The sequence below is a fragment of the Tachysurus vachellii genome, chromosome 3 (assembly GCF_030014155.1).
Source record: "Tachysurus vachellii isolate PV-2020 chromosome 3, HZAU_Pvac_v1, whole genome shotgun sequence".
In the NCBI taxonomy this organism is placed as follows: Eukaryota; Metazoa; Chordata; class Actinopteri; order Siluriformes; family Bagridae; genus Tachysurus; species Tachysurus vachellii.
This window is the reverse complement of record NC_083462.1, coordinates 14,367,993-14,386,883: the sequence shown is the minus strand read 5'-3', so window position 1 is coordinate 14,386,883 and position 18,891 is coordinate 14,367,993. Positions and strand designations below refer to the sequence as shown.

At 37.5% G+C, this 18,891-nt stretch overlaps 1 long non-coding RNA gene across 1 annotated transcript; it reads right to left on the bottom strand.

Moving 5' to 3' along the window:
• Positions 1 to 149: 149 nt before the first annotated feature.
• Positions 150 to 14,222, bottom strand: LOC132842244 (uncharacterized). Its single transcript, XR_009648006.1, has 3 exons — positions 14,023 to 14,222; positions 607 to 662; positions 150 to 478 (listed from the first exon to the last, which is right to left on the bottom strand). It is a non-coding gene; the product is annotated as an uncharacterized LOC132842244 (long non-coding RNA).
• Positions 14,223 to 18,891: the final 4,669 nt, after the last annotated feature.

Genomic DNA, 18,891 nt, shown 5'->3' with positions numbered 1-18,891 from the left:
TCTCTCTCTCTCTCTCTCTCTCTCTCTCGCTCTCTCTCTCTCTCTCTTCTTGACAAAGACATTGCAGAACTGTTTTTACACGCTTTATGGATGTAAACATTTTAGAAGTCTGAAGGATCAAGCCATCATTAGTGCTGATTTCAGGGGCTTCTTGACCTTCCAGTTTTCATTGACTGTGATCTGATGAAGTGGCTTTTCAAAACAGAGAAATCATTTTAAATTAAAGTGTTATTTATATTAAGAATATATATTTTAAAATACAGATTTTCACAGTGTTGGTGTTACTTTGTTACAGCTCTACAGCTTCAAATCTGATCCTGAGCTCAGTTTACTGACAGTGTGCAGTTCTGCATGTTCTTCTACTCCAATAAACATGGCAGCAGGACGACAGACTACGCCGTGGTGTCCCTTCTTGTCTGTGTTCACACCTCATGCTAAGAAATCCAGCTCCTGATTACACTCCTGATCCACCGCATCCCTGAATGACAAAGTGCTCAGTGATAAATGATTAAAAAATGATTTGCTGCTTCCTAAACGGGTTTAATATATATTACATCATCATCTGTACATGAGAGCTGATCCATGATCAAGAGTTGATATACTTACATTTATGGGGAAATACAAATCTCATCTTCTCCTCTGTAGACTGTGGTAATAAATAACTAAATTAAGAATAAAAGAAAATCAATAAGAAAGAAGATAGGATAAGAAATAGTATGTGCAGCACCTTGTTAAATAGTGAAACCTATAATTATGTGTACAAAGGAAATAAGGTACAAATTTATTTATTCATTTATTTATTTATTTATTTTTACCACGTGGTTTTCTCTGCTCATTCCTGTTCTGCTAAGAGTCTCATATTAAAACTCTCGTGTTAAAACAGAAGCCATGACCTCAGTTTTTGGCTGCACGACACAACCGAGAAAGTCTGCGATAACGATAATGTATAACCTTGAACACTGATTCAGACAGTTTCCCCCAAGCAGAAAGTCCAAGACTTATTATTACAGTTTCCAACAAATCACACTGGGAGAATGTCATTATTCAGTGTGATCTCATGTTAAATGACTTCATACAGTAATAAAATAAAAACAAAGAATGAAACGCCTCTGTTTTATCTTAATAACACGTCATAAGTAGTTTAATAACTAATTTGTGAACAATATATCATTAAAACACAATGAGGAACAAAAAAAAGAGATCCTGATGTGGATTTTGATAGATTATCTCTCTCTCTCTCTCTCTCTCTCTCTCTCTCTCTCTCTCTCTCTCTCTCTCTCTCTCTGTGTTTCTCTCTGTAATTTTTCCTGGATTGTTTAATATAATATGGAATTTCACATCATTTTGAAAACAAAACAAAATTGTATTTGTTTGTATCTTCCTCATCACTAATGCCAGTACACCATGCCAGATTTAAGGAGGTGCTGGTTTGCATACACACACATACAGCATACATACACACACAAACACACACGCATACAACATACATTCATACACAAAAACACACACATACTATATACACACATATACACACACACACAAACACACACATACAACATACATACACACAAACACATACAACATACATACATACACACACATATACAATATACAATATAAAAACACACACATATACAATATACATACACACAAACACACACACATTTACACAACCATACATACACAAACACACACACATACAGAATACATACACACAAACACACACATACACATACACACAACATACATACGTACATACATACATACATACATACATACACAAAAAACACACACATATCCAATATACATACATACACATGCACACACTCACATACAATATACATACATACACACAAACACACAGATACAACATACATACATACACACACATACAACATACACACATACAACATACATACATACACACACACGCGCACACACACACATTTCTATGCCGACAGATAGGCAAATAAAGATGATGAGTCTGAGGAGATGAGGTTCTCTTTGAGTCTGGTTGCTCTCGCAGTTGCTTCCTCATGTTGTCTCAGGGAGATGTTCCGCAGCCCCTCACTCAAGTAAACTGAATTTTGTTGTGATGGAGAAAAGAATTTAACTGTCATAAAATACCTCAAGGACATTTTCACTAAAATGATTAGAGTAGCCTGTTAATAATAAAGAAATGATTATAGATCTTTTCCTCCAGCACTCTATCTAGCAGGGTTCATACTGGATAGCATCAATGACAGAGGATTTGTCCTCTAAATTCCCACAGAAGGGTAACGTGATGAACTCACACTATCACAGTGTAATAACAGTTTCTTTCTTGGGATCTTCAGAGTTATTGTGTGTCACTTCAGTTTTTCTGCCAGGCTTCAGCCCTTTGACTCTTTTTAGTTCATAAGAGTGACTTTACATCGAGTCTCTCGCTTTGAGCACCCCTGAGTCCAATAATAATAATAATAATAATAATAATAATAATAATAATAATAATAATAATAATAATAATAAAGTGACTGTTGATGGTTCAATTGAAATTTTCTACTCCATATTCGTTATGTATTCATTATTGGTACATAGTAGATATCATTTAAATCTGTGCTGCTCATGTGTCCACTTTTACAAGAGGAAGTTAGAGACAGAGTCAGTATCAGAGTCTAAATAAAAGTCAGAGTCAGTGTAAGAGGCAGATGAGAGTCAGTGTTAGAGTCAGTGTCAAAATCAGAGTCAGAGTTAGAGTCAAAGTCAGTTTCAGAGTTACACACACACACACACACACACACACACATATATATATATATATATATATATATATATATATATATATATATATATATATATATATGTGTGTGTGTGTGTGTGTGTGTGTGTGTGTGTGTGTGTGTGTGTTTACATACTATATAAATATAATATAAATTAATATAAATACAGAATAGATCTAACACATAGACTAATGAATATAGATCTAACATATAGACTATAGTCACTAGAGGCAGGTCTCTGAGACAAATGAAAGTGAAAGTTTCTAGCTTCAGTTAGAAATTCATATAATAACACTAGAATTATAAAGATAAAACAAGCAAACATATGGATGTGAGGTAAAAAGACTAAATAAATAAATAAACAAGAAATATGCACAAACCCCTCTCCAGAATAGCACAAGAAGATGCTTCAAGGCAAAAACAAAAACAAAAACAAAAAAAAAACAAAAAGCAGTGAGCATGATTTGAACTGCTCAGAAAAAAGTCACAAAATTTTTTAGGACAGTTTAGAAAGAAGAGGATGGACTTGGAGAGAGGAAATAAAAGTGGGACAAAAAACAGTGACTAAATCTCAGATCGCGTCACATGAGCCTCCACACGTGGGAATGACACGTGGGATGTGCTGTTGAATTCATCTGCTCTGGAAACAGATGGGTTTATAAAGCTAGATCTAGGCTTTGGACAGTAAACACAAAAGGAAATGTTAGTTAGTGCGAATGAAAGAAGAATCTTTTCATCTATTTGTGTGAGTGTGTCTGTGTTGGACATTAGACTTCCTCTGTGTGATATTCTTAGTCAAAAGCTGTGAATAAAACCTGCTATAAAAATTTTCACAAGCAGTAGGAGTCAAGATACAGCTCATTTTTATGGCGTGAGTCCGTAGCGTGAGAGACAAACAACAAATCTACAAGAGATTGTCTCCTAAACACGAGGTGGGAATCAGACTAATGTGCCAAATTAACCTTTATCTTAAAATGACTCTTAAATACGTCAGTGTTTAGGTCTAATTCAGCAGACACGTCTCAATCTCCTGTTCTCCTGCAGCTGATGGATATAGCAGAATTTCTATTAAAGTACTAGATTAATGCCAAAATGGAAACTTTGGTCAACATCAACATCTGATCCAGATTTCTGCTCATCTCAGAGTCTCGGATTTATCTGTACAAACATTCCGCACATTTTTTAAACAAAATCAAAACATTACTGATGGACACTTCTGCAAAAACTGTAGAATTCTTTTCATCACCCCAGGATCGGTGTGGTCTGATTTTAAAGGTTTAAAGGTTTGAAGAGAAAGAAACCAAAAAAAAAAAAAGAAAAGAAAAGAAAAGAAAAGAAAAGATAAGAAAAGAAAAGAAAAGAAAAGAAAAGAAAGGAATGTACGCCTGCAGGAGATTTGTGTAGTTAACAGTGGTTGACATAGTCATCAGAGTAAAAGCGAGTAAACATTGATTTAAAAGCCCACTACAATTACCAGTGTGTGTGTGTGTGTGTGTGTGTGTGTGTGTGTGTGTGTGTGTGTGTGTGTGTGTGTGTGTGTGGTCTGCCTTGCATTCTGTTACAGTAAACAGATGCCTTGAATGACAGTCTTTTCAGTGATGAAAGTGAATGTAATACACATCACTCCTCCTCTTCACCCCTCCACCCAGAGTGGCACACTTCTCCATACACCACTGCCTTCATTACTGAACAGAATTAACAGAAATTTATGGCTTCAGTTCTTTTGTCTTTCCTTTTGCATCCTTCTGTCAGACTCTGCGTGGGCATTTAAGTGAAAAAAGCAAATGCACTTTACTGCTCTCTGTTTCCTTCCTTTTGTAGTCGCACGCTTTGCCTTCAGTTCTTGTCATAACCATCAAACACCAAAGAAAAACAAACGAGTGCTTCTTTTTGCACAAGACATAATCTGATCATTCGCAAACGTACATAAAACATATGACATGATGCAACAATAAAGTCTAATAAATTATTTAGAAAAAGAAGAAAAAGAAGAAGTTACAGTATATACAATGGCATGATATCTAGTGAATATAATCTGGAATCGTGGGAATTTTACAGCATACATTTAGTGCCACATAACTGTAATATTTTTAAATGTTGTGTTTCTATTTATTGTCTGTCGTTGTTTGGATTTGAATCTTATAAAACATTTTATAATTTATTTAATTGTATAAAACAGCATTATTTACAAATTACAGTACACCAAAAAAAAAAAACCCCAGAACAATAGGTTTTAAAAATAAAGACCTCAGGAACACATGGATACTCTGTACAGTACACAACAGCGCATAAAGTGCGAGTACACAACAGTGTGGGACGACAAAACAAAACAACAAATATACACAGAACAATGTGTAAAACCTGAGAGCTCCAGTGAGCTAAACTTTTAGACTCAAGTTTAAACACACACACTTAACTTCACTACTCGTAAAAAAGAAAGAAAAAAAAGAAAGAAAATGAACTGCTTTACCCCCTTAACCAGCAATTTTAGCATAATAATAATAATAATAATAATAATAATAATAATAATAATAATAATAATAATAATAATCGTTATTAACATCACAGTGCTTTATGTTCCCATTAGACAGAAAAGAAGGGAGTCTTACTGAGGTTTGCTGAGTATAAATAGGAGACGACAGAAATGAAAAGGGTTGAAATGTAAACAGCTGGATGTGTAAACTGCTGATAGACAAACTAAACTGTTTGGTAGAACAACATCACTGTTTCCATTGCAGCAAACTGAATCATGCACTAAATAAACCCCAAATAACAAACTCCCAATTTTATAGTGTAAATATTTTGCTAGATGTTCTGTTAAAATGTTACGTTTCTTGTTTCACTCCACACTGTACACTTTCTACTCCACACTGTACACTTTCTACTCCACACTGTACACTTTCTACTCCACACTGTACACTTTCTATTCCACACTGTACACTTTCTATTCCACACTGTACACTTTCTACTCCACACTGTACACTTTCTACTCCACACTGTACACTTTCTATTCCACACTGTACACTTTCTATTCCACACTGTACACTTTCTACTCCACACTGTACACTTTCTATTCCACACTGTACACTTTCTATTCCACACTGTACACTTTCTACTCCACACTGTACACTTTCTATTCCACACTGTACACTTTCTACTCCACACTGTACACTTTCTATTCCACACTGTACACTTTCTACTCCACACTGTACACTTTCTACTCCACACTGTACACTTTCTATTCCACACTGTACACTTTCTATTCCACACTGTACACTTTCTATTCCACACTGTACACTTTCTACTCCACACTGTACACTTTCTACTCCACACTGTACACTTTCTACTCCACACTGTACACTTTCTATTCCACACTGTACACTTTCTACTCCACACTGTACACTTTCTATTCCACACTGTACACTTTCTATTCCACACTGTACACTTTCTACTCCACACTGTACACTTTCTACTCCACACTGTACACTTTCTATTCCACACTGTACACTTTCTACTCCACACTGTACACTTTCTATTCCACACTGTACACTTTCTATTCCACACTGTACACTTTCTACTCCACACTGTACACTTTCTATTCCACACTGTACACTTTCTACTCCACACTGTACACTTTCTATTCCACACTGTACACTTTCTACTCCACACTGTACACTTTCTACTCCACACTGTACACTTTCTATTCCACACTGTACACTTTCTATTCCACACTGTACACTTTCTATTCCACACTGTACACTTTCTACTCCACACTGTACACTTTCTATTCCACACTGTACACTTTCTATTCCACACTGTACACTTTCTATTCCACACTGTACACTTTCTACTCCACACTGTACACTTTCTACTCCACACTGTACACTTTCTACTCCACACTGTACACTTTCTATTCCACACTGTACACTTTCTATTCCACACTGTACACTTTCTACTCCACACTGTACACTTTCTACTCCACACTGTACACTTTCTACTCCACACTGTACACTTTCTATTCCACACTGTACACTTTCTATTCCACACTGTACACTTTCTACTCCACACTGTACACTTTCTATTCCACACTGTACACTTTCTATTCCACACTGTACACTTTCTACTCCACACTGTACACTTTCTATTCCACACTGTACACTTTCTACTCCACACTGTACACTTTCTATTCCACACTGTACACTTTCTATTCCACACTGTACACTTTCTACTCCACACTGTACACTTTCTACTCCACACTGTACACTTTTTATTTTACACTGTACACTTTTTATTCCACACTGTACACTTTCTACTCCACACTGTACACTTTCTACTCCACACTGTACACTTTTTATTCCACACTGTACACTTTCTACTCCACACTGTACACTTTCTACTCCACACTGTACACTTTTTATTCCACACTGTACACTTTCTACTCCACACTGTACACTTTCTACTCCACACTGTACACTTTTTATTCCACACTGTACACTTTTTATTCCACACTTTACACTTTCTACTCTGCACTGTACACTTTTTATTCCACACTGTACACTTTCTACTCCACACTGTACACTTTTTATTCCACACTGTACACTTTCTACTCCACACTGTACACTTTCTATTCCACACTGTACACTTTCTACCTCCTAATTTGTCAAAACGTTTGATAAACAGGATGTTTGGTCGATTTTATTTAGATGTGTGTCCTCTGTGTCAGTCTTTCTGTACCGCTTTACTGTACAGATCTCTGTACAGATCTCAAACCAGATGCTAAACTCAAATATAGACGTACAGTGTGCTGGAGCTCTTATCTCAAACCCTATATGCAGCTCATCCACAGCAGGACATTCTCAAGGTTTGTCATTAGCTTAAAAACCTCATTCATTGTCCTGCCTCGTGCTTCACTTGAGCTCACATGTCTCAGCTCTTTCATTTCATGCTTCCTTGGTCATTACTTAAGAGACAGAGGATCAAATTTACGGCAGGTTTCTCTCGCTTCTGGTCAGCGTGGCACACTTCGCATCATTTGTGGCCCCTTCTGTTGAGTTTAGCTTTTGTTTCTAGCATTGTTGTGCAAATGAAGGAGATTGAATAGTGAAATAGATGCTGTACAATGTGGCACACTTCACTACTCCATCTGTAACAGGAGGGAAGTGTTACAATACAATATAATACAATACAATACAATACAATACAATACAATACAATACAATACAATACAATACAATACAATACAATACAATACAATACAATACAATACAATACAATACAATACAATACAATACAATATAATACAATACAATACAAGACCATAAAACCACCAGGCAGAAACTCTGAATGAATCTTACTGAGTCCTGCATCATGTTTCCCAATAAAAAGCTTTTTTTATCTTCCCTGAAAACGACCTTACCAAAATAGCTTTTTCCATTTTCTGCCCCTCTGTAATGGTGTGAATGCTGTGAATCAATTTTTATCAGTTTTATTTCTCCCGTTCTCCTTCACTCCCTCCTGCGCTTTTCACTCACCTTCTCACATAGACTCTTTTTAAAGAGGCAGAAAATCCATTTTAAAGCCCCCCCCCATTCAAGATGGCTGCCTGCTCAGCCTCACAGATCATGTAAATAGCGGAAAGAATCCATTTGAAATCACATTTCTATCTCCTCCTCAGCACATGTGAAACATCTGGCCCTCAAGATTTACCTTTCAAAAGAAAAAAGTGGCCCAAATGCTCTTTCAGCTCAAATTTGACCTGCCTCTCAAAGAAAGGCCCACAATCTCCTTTCCTTCTTTGACAGTAAAGCAGGAGGGACATCAATAACTCTAAAAGTGACATGCACACACACTCTACCAATCTGCTGCACATTCAGCGTGGTCCTCATTAGCATCCCGCTCCACCCCACCCAGTTGTTCCACTGTTAGTCCTGTTTGAAAAGGTAGAGGTCATTTCGAGTTCATGTCTAATACTTCCTTCATTTTTTACTTGGACAACTTGAGTGTTTGTAACCTAATTGTTCTTTAAGTCACGCTGTTTCATCTCTGATTGCATTAGCATTATTACTACATTATTTAGATTACAGTCTAAACAAATTGAAGCTGAGAAGCTATGACACTTGATTAATGTGAGAAGTTCCCATCTAGTGAATTATTAGAGTAATAATGTTACAGGCAGCTGAGACCCAAAAACATCTAGGCATCTAGTGTAGAGTATAGCAGCTCAGAATAAGCATAGCTTTAACTCTGTTCAAGATAATAGCATTAATTAGAGACGTGATGGGTCAAGCGGTTAAACCTCTGAACCAAACCTCCTCAGCTGGGAAAAAAATTCACTGTGCTGTAATGTATATAAAATCACTCTTGGTAAAATTTCCAGCTAAACTTCATTTCACAAACTGCACAAGACATCTAAACTAACCCAACAATCTGGGTATTGGGAAATGGAGACTTTTCATAATTTTATTTCTCAGCCTCTGAGAGGGAATCACAGTGGGATTTCATATGTATTTCTGATGTACAGACTGATGCACACTCCATAATTTCTCTCTCTTCTTATATATTTTATAATAAAACTCTGTTCTGGAAATCACAAACACACTGTCTGAACCTTCACTTTTGCAGAAATGTATAACATTTAATTCAGATTATTTGCTATTTGCTTTAAGCAATTATGGAGTGTTTATGTTCAAACTAACCCAATCTGGCAACCCGTTATTTTACTGTCTTTGTCTCAAAGCAGCTTTACAGAACATAAGAAATATAGTACAGAAAGTTCAAGATTAATATTAGACTTAAATGTGTGTGCAAATTTATCTGAAATGAAAAAGCCTGAAGTGACTGAAGCGACTGTGGTGAGGAAAAACTCCCTTAGATGGAAGAGGAAGAAAACTTGAGAAGAACCAGACTCAAAAGTGAACCTCATCCTCATTTGGGTGACACTGGAGGGTGTGATTATAAACTGTTATAATAAACACCAGATAGTGTTATTATGACTAATGTCCTTTCTACAGTCAGATACAGTCTGATAATTGTGTATTGATGAGGAGCTTGTTGTCCTCAAAGACCACATGGAGTTCATAACTTTCCTTTGAAGGTGAAATATGAATCTCTATTTCTTATTGGGGTGATTAGTCATTTTTGACCACTAGGTCAAAATAATATGTCAGAATAATAACTCTACAAAAGTATAGTTTTATTATTTGTTGGTAGTGTGATTTAAACTGTGAGAATCTGTCCTGGATTTAATTTAATTTAATTTAATTTATTACTTTGTGGTAAATTCTTTTATTTGAAAAATACTGAGCTTGTTGTATGTCATTGGTCAAGATTCCATCCCACTGACTGGAAAGCTGGAAGTTCAAATCTCAGGACCATCAAAAAGACCCGTAATTCAGCAGCTCAGGGTCGTTTTTCACTTTCTTTGTATAAAAAAAGACTTTAGATCATTTAGAGGAGAGTAAGATGTAATTGCAGCTAATTTATCGGTGATAAAAGCGGTGGGGTTCATGTGGGACGGCCGTTTGCAAACAGAAGTGATATTTAAAATAGCAGGTGTGAAGAATCTCACTTTCCTACTGCTTAGCACTTAGACGTGTTACAATAGCAGCTCAGGACAGAGACACTTAAAAGTGTGAACAATTCTTAAAGGTATGAATTATTATATTTTTTTTATTAATAATACATCCCAGATGTCTGGCTGTGTTTAATAACTGTCTTTAATTGCATAATATTGTATACATCTGTTAGATTACTGTACACTTAAGACTCCTTGATTAAGGAAAATTCTAGTTATTATTCAAGAAGGCATTATGTTCTGAGAAATCCAACATTTACAAACCGGTATCAAAATTTGTAAGTAAAACTTTTCTTTTACACACTTTTATTAATTTATTAAGCAAAACTTAACAAAATGGGAGTTAATTCAGAACGGGAATTTATTACTTAATGGATCCATTACAGGCCACACACACACACACACACTAAATCACCCCAGGCAATCCAACCTACCAACATGTTTTTGGGAGATTGTAGAAAAATCAGAGAAAACCTGAGGGGAGAAAACAGGTGAGACGCCAAACAGGTAGTAACTGGAGCTCAGGACTGAACTGGAGGCACAGAAGGTATGGTGTACAGTAACTAACAACACCACCATGCTGATCACATACTCTCTTTAAATCTCCTGGATCATTTCTATAAGTGCTTAGCTAATGTAGCTGGATATTCAGAAACATATTTACTTTCAAATATCCGAGTGACTCTGAGCTTCTGAGGACGTGATCATCTTATTCCACCTTTTCAGTATGGTAACATTTCTCAAGACACATCAAGGCGCTTGGCAAAGAAGTTCATTTGGCCTCCAAAAGTCATCTCAGCTACCTACAAGTCTCATAGACATCACATTGTATAATAATAAAACAATATTAATCATATTGCCATTGCATCAGTCAGCTTTGTGCTCTGGTCTTCATCAGTGAACATTTAAAGACTTCAGCTGGAAGGAATTAGTGTTAAGTCTGTAATGATCTCAGAAATAATGCTGACCTCAGGAGCTTTTGGTTTTCCACTGGACCATAAACTGTTGTAAAAAGGACATTATTTACATTAACATTATTTACATTTACATTATTGCCTGTCCAGTGTCACCCAAACGAGGACGATGTTCACTTCTGAGTCTGGTTCCTCTCGAGGTTTCTTCCTCATATCATCTCAGGGAGTTTTTCCTCGTCACCGTCACCTCAGGCTTGATCATTAGGGATAGATGTTAGAGATAAATAGTATCTTCATTTGAAAGTTCTGCAAAGCTGCTATGAGACCACTGTTTAATAAGTAAATGGAATGGAATTGAACTGTTACAAGACACCGAGGTTGCATTTGCTTTACTCTGGGATGGCATGCAGTGGTCCAGGTGCTAAGCTTTTTAAGGTGTTTATTTCTGCAGTGAGTTGGGCAGCTTGTGGTTTGATGTTTGTTGGATATAATCTGGGGTCGTACCTGGACATCCATTTCAGACAGCTTCCTCTTGCAGGGACAGATATATTTTTGGATTGCAATACTTTCTGTACAGCTGTACTATTGCTCTAATTACTTCGGGAATAAGTAAAAACTTCCAACACTTCACTGGCCGGTGTTTCGGTTCATTGTTCAACCCCTGTAGTATATTTTTGTTGCATAGGTGAATATTTGTTAATGAGAGAGAGAATTATTATGGTGTTTTTTTGTTTTTTTTGTGTATAGTAAATTAAAACTGTATGTAGTATATAGAGCAGATCCACTCCTGGATGTGTACAGCGCAATCGTGTCACTCAATACGGTCCTGTGGATTGGGCCATAAATTTAAATCTACATCACATCAGATGCTTTTTATGTTTTATTCCGTTTATCTGTTGTTTGTTTACAGTTATACTCACTTGTTTGCGAACGTATTATCCGCTAACATGGACAGTCTAATGTCTCTGATTTATGGGTTATTGTTGGAAATGATCCTATTCACAACTGCAGTTTCTTGTTCCTTCTTGTTTGTGAACATTCTGTCCTGCCTCCTGTGACAGATGGCTGCTGCATTCTACACACTCAGGTGTCTGGAGACTGCTTTCAGTCCTCACAGGATGTGCTTCTTATCTGTTGGTTTATGGGAACATCCTTACCTTAAATCATTTTGTTTTCACTATCACTATTTTTATCTCTTCTCTAATAAATAGACCATAATTTACCACATAGTCAATGACTGAAAGTGAAGCTGTGCTTCCTGATCTTTCACCACACTGTGTGCACCACTTCTTCTTGGTTTTCTTTTGGAATCCATATTTAGGGGAGATTTGTCAGTGTGCTCTACACACACTTCCAGGTTTGTGTCGCTCACTTCCAGGTCGGCGGCCATCTCGGAGAGAGCACTTCCGGGGCGGTTGCCATTTTATACCAGCCAGCACTATTTAAGCTTGCTTCCAACTCGCTGTCCCTCACCAGATGGTCTTTTCAGCTTGCTTCGTGCTTCTGTCTTGTCATCCCGGCTTTGTTTCCGTTTCTTCCGCTTGATTTGACCCTGTCTGTTTCTGGATTCTGGATTCTGCCTGCTGTGTGCCTGTGTACTGGATTATTGGACTGTTTCTTACTCTGCTTCCTGCCTACCCTATACAGTATATCTCTGTTCACCTGTCATTGTACCCTTGGAACACACACACACACACACACACACACACACACATATACACACACACACACACACACACACCCCTCTCCACAGTTACCACACCCTATTCAAAGTCCTTACAAAACATAAAAGTAATACTCAGTGTGTATCTGTCTGAACTGACCAAGCCGTGCTGCTATCTTGTCTATTGTTCCTCTGTTTTTTTTTTTTTTTTTTTTTTTTGCTGCTCGTCTGTGATTCTGGCTGATCTGTTTGTTTTTATTGTTGTTTTTTTTGATCGCCTGATCACTCAACACTGTTTTGGATTTACTGTACATATATTCAAAATTTATATTGAAATTTTCATATTTCATATTTTCAAAATTTAAAGGTAAATAAAATGTCTTGTAAATACAGTATATAGTGTTGAATTTAATATTTTAGTTAAAAAAAGTATTTATGAATTTTAGAACAGGAAGTCACTGATTCATTATGTGCCAAAGCTTATACACAGTGATATTATCCTTTGCTTATAGAAACTGCTGTTGTGGTCACTGTACAAAGAGTTTTAACATGTGCCTTACATTTACATTTAAAGCATTTAGCAGACACTCTTATCCAGAGTGACTTACATTTTTTTATTTCAGTTTATACACCTGAGCAATTGAGGGTTAAGGGCATTACTCAGGGGCCCTGCAGTGGCAGCTTGGTGGACCTGGGATTCCGATCAGTAGTCAAACACCTTAACCACTGAGCTACCACATCCCACATCTTCAGTATTGAGAAATGCCTGTTAGCAATTTAAAAAAAAAAACATTTAAAACCTTCACATGGGACGAAACAATTTTATGCATGATCATTTTATGCAAACAATGCATTTAGTTTTTGACAGTAAAAGAAAAAACATAACAGTGTATTTTTTCCTTAAAATACACGCAAAGGATAAATCCTGAAAAGTCAAATCAAGAATGTGTGTGTGTGTCTGTACATGTGATTGTGTGTATGTGTGTATGCCATGAAAAATCAACACACTCAAACATTTGGTTAACTCTAATTTTGATAATAATGAAGCAAATTGTAAATAAATTATTGATCCAAACAAAATGCTTTTGAAACCTGCAAGTGTTTAACTCCTACCTGTCATGATGTGATGTATGGTTGTTTAAACAGCAGATAGACACCATTTCATTTTTCCTGCGTGAAGTTGTCAGTCCTTGTCTAGTTAAACCCTGAGGGACATCAAGTCTGGATGTGTCTCTGGAGCCGACGGTAAAGATTTCACTGTCAAAAATGGTATTCGCACATAAAATACATAGACCTTGACTTGTGTTGAACATACATATAGTCACAGATATACAGTACCGAGGAGGAGGAGGTGCAAAGGCATGTGTGTGTGTGTGTGTGTTTGGATTTATGCTTAGCACATGAACCTTGTGCTGTTGTGAAGGAATCTGAAGAAGGATCATGTGCATCTTTATGAGTTTGTGGTGTGTGTGTGTTTGGGTGGGGGTGGGGGGTGGGGCGGTTGCAGGCAGATTCAAGGAGACCACAGTGCCTTAACATATCTGCAGGCCAGATGCCAACTACTCCAGCTGCTTCTCTCTTGGTCCCCCTCTCTTTCCAGTTGTGGTTACTGCTCTTTGCTCCATATATTAAGGGACTCTAATGGCCCCAAATAGGCCCCTGTGTGTGTGTGTGTGTGTGTGTGTGTGTGTGTGTGTGTGTGTGTGTTTGTGTGTGTGTGTGTGGTCATGTTTTTATATCTTGGTTGGGACTAAATATCTGCATATTTGCAAAAAGACTGGGGATTTTGAGACTGGGACATTTTTAAAAGCAGAAAAATATATAAACCAAAAGAGCCAAAGAATTTTTCTTTTGATTACTGATTACTGGTTAGTGTGTAAGTCTATGTTCAGGTATGTCAGAAGAATGTCCTTACAAGAGCAGTGTGTGTGTCTGCATGTATGTGTGTGTGTGTGTGCATGTATGTGTGTGTGTTTGTGTTTGTGTATATGTGTTTGTGTATATATGTGTTTGTGTTTATGTATGTGTTTGTGTATATGTGTTTGTGTATGTGTTTGTGTATCTGTTTGTGTGTTTGTGTGTGTGTTTGTGTGTGTGTTTGTTTATATGTGTGTGTTTGTGTGTCCTTTAGTGTGTTAAGTGCTGAGTGTATTTGGATAAAATTGTCCACTCTTATATACAGAGTGTTTAGTGTGTAGTGTGGATTATTTTCCTCTGCAGCACTATTGAAATTATTAAAGTATTTTGTTTGTTTGTTTTTTCTTTTCAGTTCATGTTCTCTTTAGACCCCAGAATTAAAATAGCATTGGTTTGGCACAGAAGAGCCTCAAGTGGTGTGTGTGTGTGTGTGTGTGTGTGTGTGTGTGTGTGTATTAGGGTTTCTGTAAAATGAATGATATAATGAAGAAGGAGAAGAGAAGGCGGTTACTGTTCCATAATATTCACCATGTTCTGTGTTTAGACTGATAAAAGCCTTGATATGACACAAGACAGTCTTTACTTTCTCCAAATGAATGAAAAAACACACAACACCTTCTCACACAACACCTTCTCACACAACACCTTCTCACACAACACCATATGAATACTGCAGAGTCGGAGGGAACTTTCCCGTGACTCCTTCACTGTTTTGGGTTTCCTGCCCTGTGTTTCTGCCCTCACTCTTTCTCCCTTTTTTTTTCTTTGAAAAAGCCTAACGTAGCTCTGTGGGGGAGTTTAAAATAGTGTGTGGCAACCCAGTCAGCTGACGCACAACCACAGGGCCCATAGTGTAAAGCACAACACAGAGCAACAGCACACAACTACACAACAGAACAACTGCAGAATTCAAAAAGGTTTGTGCAAACACGTCTTCTTGTGAAGAACACATCCAGTGTTGTCTTGGGAGATTGAGCAATTTTTCACTTGAAAGTTGATCCCTAGTATGTTTGGCCTCGTGGCACATAATGACTTCAATAAGGAACGACAGAAGAGAGATCTGATCTCAGATCGGACAACCTTGGAGGCTTTCAGTACTGAGGTTGGAACTCTGAGAGAGCACAAGGTCCTGCTCTCACACATTACAGCACTTAGGCTTTAATTACTGCTGCTAAACACTAGCAGCTGCCTGGAGAGTGCAGATGTTTCTCTCATGCATACACACACATACACACACACACACACACACACACATACACACACACCTCACACACCTTACACACATGCACTCACCCATACACACCTTGCACAGACACACACACACAAACAAACACACACATACACAAGGACACACACTCACACACCTCACACACATGCACACTTGCCCACAAACACACATGTACAGGTACACACACTTCACATTCATACATGAACAATAAACCTCTCTCTCTCACACACACACACACACACACTCTCTCACACACACACACACATGCCTCATACATGCATACACCTCATACACACACACAAACTCTCTCTCTCTCTCTCTCTCTCTCTCTCTCTCTCTCTCTCACACACACACACACACACACACACACACACACACACACACACAAAGAGCACTGAGTGAGGACACGTAATCAAAGTTGACTGACACAATGGCAGGTGAAAGACTGTGTGATGGTCTACAAGTGGTTCTATCCACAGTAATCTCGTGGGTCACGGGCTGTCCATGAAGATCTATCACCATATCACCAAAGTTGATATGAACCACCAAGGGATGAAACCCTAACCAGGGGTCAGGATGGATCAGGTAGGTCCAAAAAGAAGAAGTGTTTACACTGGGAACTGCCATCACAATCACACTCTCAAGTCTGGTTCCATTTAAGGTTTCTCTTCCTCACATCATCTCAGGGAGTTTTCTTCAGCACTGTCGCCTCCGGCCTTTAAACCTATATCTGCATTTCTCTTTTGTGTGAATGGCTGTTGTTAAAATCACTACAGAAATTTAATTGAAAAAAAAAATCTACTGAAAGGACATATTTTGAATCAATTTCCATTTGACTAAAGTGACATTTTTGCCACTGCTGCAATTTTAAGGTAATGCAGAACTTTTTTCTGCCTACAGATAATTCAGTTCCTGATTAGTCTACTGTACCTAGGTAGCTAATGTTAGCCAGTCCAGTGCAGTCATTTACAGCATCTGGGTGTGTTTAGGGCTCTATGCATAGTGTACATGGTGCTGAAGGGGTGTGGGTGTGTGTGTGTGTGTGTGTGTGTGTGTGTGTGTGGTGGCAGAAGCTATAAAAACAATAGTGACTGGTGAAAGCAGGCAGATATCAGCAGCCTCCTCTTCTAAAGGACTCTGTTGATCATTTTTTAAAATTTTACATACTTTTATCTGTGAAGGAAGTTCAGTAGCCTACTGTGGCCTTGACTGTAAAAAAAACAACAAAAAAAAAAAGTCCTTTTTAACTTCAGTGATTTTTTTAGCTGAATTGTTCTTGTGAGAAAATATAATTCTCAGTAACTGTAACCGTGCAACACTGCATAAGCAATAAGGTTAAAAGCTGAATGAATGGATTAATAAATTATTTAATTAAGTATTAAATGTTATTTTGAGAACATAAAAATGACAAGTCCTCATGCAGATCAGCCGAATGAACACAGTTACAGTAAAACCAGCTGAAATCCAGATCCAGAAAGCATTTAACACCAATTCCAAGCTTTCGAGATGTCTGAAAGCCTCACGTTTCTTTTCAATCTAGATAAAAAAAAAAAGTTTTGTTTTGCACTGTTTAAAAAGTGTGTAGTATGTGCTAATTGTGCTAAAAGGCATTAATATATTTTTAGACATGCTTTGTAAAAATATAGAAGAAATGTCTTAAAGTGGCATATTCTGATTCATTTAAGTTTAAAACATTTACTTCTCGATGGCCGTGACCTCTAATTATAGGACATTTCTTTCACTCTGAGTCGTAGTTTAAATACTTTTTGTGCACCGAATTGTTGCTAATGTGTTAAGGAGACTATGGCAAAGGCAGCGGATCCTTATTTCGAACATATTTCGACTTGCCTCTCCCAGGGATTACTGAGGGAACTGATGTTGATGTTATGAAATGTTCTTTCACCAGTGGCATGAAGGATCATCTTCCGTACAGAGTGACCCAAAAATCCAGAAAGGCTACGTACTGATGTTTACGTAAAAGTTATATAAATAACAATTCGGTATAATTGAATGCTATGCGACTCTGGCTTAATATGATGTTTTGAGTCCGATCGCCATGGTAATGTTTTGTGGATTTGGGTAGGGAGAGGTTTTGTGTATGTCAAATATCCACTGGTGCACCACTGAGCAAAATGTTTGGCACATAATCCCTATTTTACATATTATGAAAGGAAACATATGCACCATGAAGTAATGGAAATGTGGTGATGTGGCTTACCATGTGTTAGGACACATGTGAAGGTTCAATACAATGCAGTAGTAGTAGATGGATAAAAAGGTGCAGCAAGAAGCCTGAGGGCTTCATGTACTTACCTCAAAATCTTCAGCACAATTCCTATCAAACACACATTGCTGCCTGGATCCAAGCCTGAGGGAGTTACTACTTACAACCAGCTGGTCGTGCTGAGAGAGTCCAGGGACTGGGTTTGGGGTTAGGTAAGAGATCTTGGAGAGAAGAATCAACAAAGGAAGAATAAATTAATAATAATATAAACTTTTTGATGAAAGTCATACTGTGCTCGGAACGTCTTTAAGAGGCTTGATTCAAAGACATTACTCTGTTATTGTGCATCCCTTTACTTATTTGACTCATTTTCATCTTTAAATTCTTTAATACACTCATCTTCTAATGAATACTTTCTCCTTGATAATGCACCATGTCACAAAGCACGGTGTCTTGAACGGGTTCCAAGCACACAACAGTGGTTCAGTGACCTCCTAAGGCAACATATCTGACTCCTCTGAGCTCCTTCCAGGGATGTGGTGGATTGGGAGATTTACAAGAGAGTGTTGTAGCTGGTGAGCATGTAGATATGTGCAGGCTGATTTAAGTAAAA